Source organism: Octodon degus, unplaced genomic scaffold (genome assembly GCF_000260255.1).
Source record: "Octodon degus isolate 3935 unplaced genomic scaffold, OctDeg1.0 scaffold00216, whole genome shotgun sequence".
NCBI lineage: Eukaryota > Metazoa > Chordata > Mammalia > Rodentia > Octodontidae > Octodon > Octodon degus.
In genome coordinates this window covers 1,704,409-1,712,257 of record NW_004524792.1, presented here as the reverse complement: position 1 = coordinate 1,712,257, position 7,849 = coordinate 1,704,409, and positions in this window count along the sequence as shown.

The window sequence follows — 7,849 nt, the reverse complement described above, 5'->3', positions numbered from 1 at the left end:
GCATGTGGTGCTGGGGATCGAACCGCGGTCCCTGTGCTTTGCCAAGCTTGTTTCAAGTAGGTGCTTTAGACCACTGAGCCATCTCTCCAGCCCCTTGCCCGACGTTTTATACAGTTATTTACATTTTGTCTCTGCCTTACAGTTTTTCAGAAAGGCGCCCTTAGACATGTGTTTTGAAGGTTTTTCTTAATTTTTGTGATTTTTCAAATACAAAGTTGTCAAACATTTTTTGGCTCAGGAAAACTTTTTGCTCATCAATAATAAATATTTTGAGAAGCAGGAGAGGGTGTAGGGAAAGATATATATCTATGTTAACAGGATGGTTTGGTCAAGTCTATTATGGATTTTTGCTGATCTATGCAAAGGAGCAATTCGTTTTGTCTCTTTTTTCCAATTGTTTGTACATTTTCTTGTCTTAATTTCTTATGTATTTCTGTCTTCTTTCCTTCAATCTTGCATGCCTATTATCTGGTAATATGAACAATTAGTTGGAAGACAACACTATATATTCCAACAAACACCATGAAATTCATATTATTTTTTAAGTGAAATTCTGTATCACTTGTAATATTTATTTTAGTATCATTTGTACTCTCCTTAAAAATAAAAAAGATTTCATCCATGTTTTTCTTCTAGTGTTTTTATAATTTCTCCTTTTTTTATTTCTATGCCAGATTTATGTGGAACTTTTTTTTTGTATGTGGTACCGGGGATTGAATTCAGGACCCCGCACTTGCCAGGCAAGCTCTTCTTCTTCTGAACTATCTCCCTGGCCCCTATGTGGAACTTTTGGAGCAAAAGAAATTGAACTTTTTTAAAATCCAGAATATTATCAAATTATCAAGACCCTACTTGTTAAAGAATCTATATTTTTCTCACTTGTACATAACACCTCCTCTATCATATTAACAATTCAAATATGTGGGTTTTTATATATTAGATATCTATATTTTCTTTTTGTGTATCACATTATCTAAATTATTTTGCCACTTAGACTGTTTACTTTTCCCTAATTTTAGCTATGCTCAGACTTTTAAAATACAAACTTTAATTTTAGTTAAATGTTTTTGTATTATTATCTTAGAGTAGTATGAAATACAATTTCTGATTTTATGAAGACTTGATAGTCTTATAAGAATTTGGGGGACCGGGGAGATGGCTCAGTGGAATAAACACTTCCCTGGCAAGTGCAAGGACTTGAGTTCAATACCTGGTTCCACCAATAAATAAATAAATAAATAAATAAATAAAATGAATATGGTCTTATCTAGGAACAGATTATACTTTATCTTATATCCAAGTCTTTGAAATATTTAAAATGTTCTTATGGCTCTAATTAATCACTTACACTTACTCTTAATAATTTTTGTTTGTTTATGGTTGATCTTATGAATGGGTTATTTCCTTTTTTATTTATTTATTTTTTAATATACTTGGTTGTTGAAGGGTCTCACTATGCAGCTTGGACTTGTGGTGATCCTCCTGCTTTCAGCCACCCCAGCGCTGGAATTACAGGAGTGCACCACTATGCCCCAACTCCGCATCTGGCTAAGCCCACTCTGGAGGAGGGGCTGGTGCAGCTTGTAGTGCTGGGGATTGAATCGCGGTCCTTGCATTTGCCTAAGCAGGAGTTTTAGTCTGTTGAGCTATCTCATTGGCCCCTCCTTGTACTTTTTGGACCAACTATTAAGTTGGTAGTTGTTTCTATATAGTATGGCTAATGATTTTTACATATTTATTTTGAACTCAATGATTTTTTAAAATCCTCTGATTTTTTTATAATAATTTTCTGGCTGGTTTTCTTGAGTTATTTTCAGTTCTATAATCTTATGAAAAAATATTTTTATCTTTTTGTGGGTCAAAGATCACAAATTTTATTTATGGAGAAGGAAAAAAATCTAAGAGATCTATTGCATATCACAATAATTATATTTAATGACAGTATGTTATAGACTTAAAAACTGTTGAGTAGATTTTAAATATTCTTATCTCAAATATGTTAAGTATGAAAGGTAATGTGTGTTACATAGCTTGAATTAGCTTTTCCTCAACATATGCATAGATTAAAATAGGACATAGTATAAAATAACATAATTTTTCATTTTTCAGCTAAAAAATAAAAATTAAAAATTCTACTTCAACATTTTTTCATGTTTTCCTGTTATTCTCTTCCTTTTTAAATGTAAACTACCATTGTTGGTAGACAGTGGGCATCCTTGTTTGGCTTCTAATCTCAACGAGAATGCTTCTTGAGTTTTTAGCATCATGTATATGAGACTGGTTTTTTACATTTAATAAGAGAATAATTATATTTAGGTATTTATGTATTTATTTAAATGCAGAACTATTTCCAGGTGAGACATATATGTATGAATGCATGTATATATTAAGATATTTAGGGAAATTTTGGAAAATTGTAGATTCTTTTCTCTATATGCACAGTATTGCAGAGGATATATGAGGGAACTGTTTAAATACACTCAAGCAGTTAGTTTTTAGAGTTATGAATTTTTTTTTTTAGCTTTTTCTCATACACTTCATCCTTTACCCTGTAGCAGGATCACTCACTATGTCAAAATGAAAAAAACAATCATACAGGCTCCAGAGTTGTCCTAGTTATACCCTAGGGATATAGAAATCTTTGATTTACAGAATTAGCCAATTAGAAAAAGGACACAGTGTTTCTCTTCCACAAGAAATTCCAAGAATTTTAATTGGAGTTTGTGAGCTCCACCCACTTCACCAAACACCATAAAAAAATAAACAGGATGGGGCCTTTGAAGTTGGTAAAGCAGGATTAATTGCTGCCTTATTTGTGGTGACTGATTTTATGTGTCAGCTTGTCTGGACCACTGAATGTGGTCAAGCATTATATTGAATATTTCTCTGACTATATTTTATGAGATTTACATTGAAGCTGGCAGACCTTTCCTAAAGCAGATTGTTTCCCATCTTGTGTGTAGGCCTCATCCAATCCCCTGAAGGCCCCAGTAGAGCAAAACATTGATTTTCCTAGAGAAAAACGACTCCAGCAGCAATACGCCTGTGAGCTGGGAATGGGCTAAGGTGCTTCATGGGTTCTCAGCCTGTGGACCCACCCACAGATGCTGACCCTAACAGACCACAAATGTACTCTGTACGTATTTACAACTGCTCACATTTCTTTGGAGAACTTATGTCATGGCCTTCTGTAAATTTGTGACAAAGAGCAAGGAAGGGTTTTCCACGTTATTTTCCTTTTTTTTGACCAAATTTTAAAGACTATAGTATCTAAGTAGGCAAGAAGGGGATGAGGCCTCTTCCCAAGCTCCAGATATTTCAGTTTATGCAAAGAACAAGAGGGGGAAAGGTGATGATTTTGGCCTGTGAAATTTGTTGGGCTGGAATTTGGGGATCTTTACAAGTTTTGCAGGAAATCTTATATTTGGGCTTCCTGAATCCTGTATTTATTTAAACTCCTCTGAGATGTCCACAGGCTTCATCTAGCCCCGAAAGTGCTGCTAGTGTTCCTATTTCTATCATTCTGCATCAGTCAAGTTCAGCTTTCTAGGGTCTATTATTTATGTTTTCCTCCTTGGATAAAAGTAAGAAGAATCTGATCAGTTACATGTCTTTATACAAACTGTGCTCTTTCTTGAGCAATGATTTCTCCTTTTCCCATCCTCTCCTAGCACAAAATGGGCAGAGCTCTGTAGCTTTACAGCCCAGATAAATGTCTTAGTGCTAAAATTTATTACTTGTAATGTGTTCTCGCTCATCCTCATTTTTCTTAGTAGCAAAATGGTACCTACATTCTAGTGTTGTTATTCAGAATAGATGGAATCACTTATACAAAAGCAACTTGTATAGTTCTTAACAGTTATATGGCCTGAATTATGAGGTGTTTCAGAAAAAAATATTCCTTAGCTTTCTTTATTATTTTTAAAGGGAATAAAAATAGTAAAATAAAACATTAGAAATGATAAAGGAGTTCACTAAATAATAGAAACTCATCAAATGTTGTTATATTACATATCAATGTTTGTTTCCTTAAAATTGATTATTTTAGATTACCAGATATAAGCATGAAAAGAGGTTTAAAAAAATTAAAAGAAACTAAAAAGAAGAAAGAAATTTAAGTATTAACTGATCCTTTTGATAGAGCACCAGAAATAAGCAGTACAATTATCCAAGCTATCCTGCATACATTCATACATGTATCTTTTTCCCTCCTTTCTTTGTTTTGCCCTTTTCCTCATCCCAGTTACCCCTTCCCTCTAAATGGGTTCTTTCCCTTTCATAGAGAAAAGAACCAAGCATTGGTTGTTTCCAATGTTTAGCTATGACAAATTACACTACTACAAAGATGGAAGTTTCTTAAATATGTGTGTATTGTAATTTTTCAGATTTTATTTTACTATTTCAGGTTTTTACATTAGCAAGACAATATGATGTTTACACATGTGGGTCTGATTTATTTCATTTATAAGTATGGTTTTTATTTGCGTCCATTTAATGATAAAAGCCTCAAGCCTGTCTTTTTATAGCTGAGTAATATTCCATTGTGTAAAAATGCCACCTTTTTTTTATTCATTCCTCAGTTGATGGGTATTTGGGTTGTTTCCAATGTTTAGTTATGACAAATTACACTACTACAAAGATGGAAGTTTCTTAAATATCACTGTGGTATGATTCTTTCAGTTCTGAAACAATGCCCAGGAGAGGGATAGCAGGATTGAATGGGCCTTCCAATACTAGCATTTCAAGGAATCTCCATGCAAACTTCCATAGTGTTTGTAGCAACCTGCACTTCCACCAATGATGGATAGGGGTTCCTTTCCTCCACATAGCACCTCTGGCATTTTTTCCCTTTTTTTTGTGTCTTTTTTTCATTTATTGCCTATTTTCGTAAAAAACAAACAAACAAAAAAACCCTTTACTTGTGAGAAAGTATGGTAATAATTGGCATGTCATGACAAGAAGTACATATTTAGAAAACCACAATGACAGGCATTTCAAACGTGACCCTTGCTTTACACATTGCTATATTCAGTGCAGTTGCTTGGTTCACAGGTATCAGCATGTATAGTTAATTAGGGTGAGAATCCTGGCAACTAACTGCTAGTTTCAAAAACCTGTTGATGTTTCTTAGGATCATTGCCTTGCCCATCTTGTGCATATAAATGTATGACTTTGTCCCTGTCCTGTTTCCTTGTTTCCCGGCTTTTCTCCTTGCCCTCTCCTCATTGTCCAATACTCAATTTTTCACTTTCCTTTTCATTGTGTTCTACCTTTCTATTTGTATTTCTTCTTTTGAGTTCTTATACTAGGGAGACTATATAATATTCACACATGTGGGTCTGGTTTATTTCATTTATCAGTATATCTTCAAGTGGCATCCACTTAAATGTGAAGGCTTCAAGTTGATTTTTTCTTTATAGATGAGTAATAATCCATTGTATAAAATTACCACGTCTTTTTCAACTATCCTCATGTGACAGGCATCTTGGTTGTTTCCAAGATTTGGCTACCACAAATTGTGCTGCTATAAACATAGGTACACATATATCTCTATGATATGATTATTTTAGTTCCTCTGGGAAAATTCCCCATAGGGAGATAGCTGGTTTGAATGGTATTTCCAGTCCCAGTTCTTTAAGGAGTCTCCACACTGATTTCCATAATGGTTGCACCAGTCTACATTCCCACCAACAGTGGAGAAGTGTTATCTTTTCCCCACAGCCTCTCTAACATTTGTTGTTGGTTGATTCCTTTATGATAGCCGTTCTTTCTGGGGTGAGATGGTATCTCAATGTTGTTTTAATTTGCATTTCATGGATGGCTAGTGATGTGATGCATTTTTTCATATATTTATGTGCTTCTTTAATTTCATTCTCTGAGAAGTGCGTGTTCATCTCGGATGTCCATTTCTGGATTGGATCTTTAAATTTAGGAGGCCTAATGTTTTTTAGTTCTTTATAAATTCTAGAGATCAGACCCTTGAGTGCTTGTTAGTAAATATTTTTTCCAAACTTGTGGGTTTTCTTTTCACTTTGTAGGTAATTTCTTTTGATGTACAAAACCTTCTCAGTAAGAGGAGGTCCCAGTTGTTAATTCTTTCAAGTATTACCTGTGCAATTTGATTTTTGTTTATCCAACTCTTTCTCCTACTCCTATGTCTTCAAGAGTTCCTCCTACTTTCTTTTCCAGGCGATTTAGTGTTTCTGCTTTAATGTTTAGATGTTTAATCCATTTTGACTTTAGCTTAGTGCATGGTGATAGACCTGGGTCAAGTTTTAGTTTTTGGCATGCAGAGAACCAGTTTTTCATCAGCATTTGTTAAAATAGGCTATCTTTCTTCCAGTAGGCATGTTGGACCCCTTTGTTAACTATAAGGTGGCTGAGTGTTTTTGTAGGGGCTTCTGCATCTTCTAATTTAGTCCATGTGGTCCTCAGGTGTATTTTGTTGCCAGTACCTTGCTGATTTTATCACAGTAGCTTTGTAGTATAATTTCAAGTCAGGAATTGTAAGGCTTCCTGCCTTGTCTTTGTAGGCCAGGATTGCCTTTGCTATTCTAGGTCTTTTCTGATTTCAAATAAATTTTAGGAACATTTTCTTTAGGTCTGGGATGTATTTTGGTGTTAGCTTAATATGGATTACATTAAATTTGTACAACAATTTTGGGAGTATGGCCATGTTCACAATGTTGAGGAACTAACTTTTTGATTCCTTAATTATTGTTATTATTTTCTTCATCTCCATTGCATTCATTTCTGCTCTGATTTTTATAATTTCCTCCCATCTTTGTGATTGGAATTTGACTTTCTCTTCTTTTTCTAAGGGCTTGAGATGCAGTATAATGTTGTTTATTTGGGATTGTTCTTTTTCTTCCTGATGTGAGTATTTACCAGTATAAATTTTCCTCTCATGATTATTTTCATTGCATTCTACAGGTTCTAGTAAATTGTATCTGTATTATGTTTGATTGTAATTATTTAATTTCTTCTTTATTTTCATCAGTGACCTGTTTATTATTCAGGAAGGTGTCATTTAATTTTTCTGTGTTCATGATCTAGTTTGGTGAACATCCTGTGTACAGCTGAGAAGAATATGTATTCTGATATTGTCAGTTGGAACACTGCATATATTTACTAAGTCCATTTCTTCACAAGTTTGGCTTAGTTCTATAAGTTCTTTGCTAATTTTTTTTGTTTAGCTTATCTATCTTCTTGTGACAATGGGGAGTTAAAGTCCCCCATTACAATTGTGTTAGTCCTTACTTGACTTTTCATACTCGTTAAAATTTGTCTCATACAGTTTGGTGCTCTTATATTGAGTGTACATATATTTATGATTATTATCTCTTCCTCTTTATCCCTTTTTATCATTCTTGGTTTGATATTTACATTGTCAGCAACCAGAATATCTACCTCTCCTGTGTTCCTGTAGCATAGCATATTGTTTTCCATCCTTTGAGTTTCAATCTGTGAATTTTCTTTTGAGGTTAATGAGTTTCTTATATACAACACATAGTTGGATTTTGTTTCTTGACTCTCTCTGCCAGTCTCTTTCTTTTTCTTGGTTAATTAAGTCCATTTACACTGACAGTTATAAGTGATATGCATTGGCTTATATTTCTCTTGTTATTTTCCTACTGTAGCTTCCCTACTTTTCCCCTCTTTGCATGCTTGACTGCTTGGTCTTTCCTTTCTGTTGTTGTTCTTTTTTTTTTTCTACAGTTTTATTGATAAACAGATAGCAATGAGACAGTTTCAAATCAAATCAGAAGTACAGTTTCAACAAATAATACACTGCATATATTATTCTTAGTGGTTAATTGCTGTACAAGATGCGGACTTGTGATCCTAT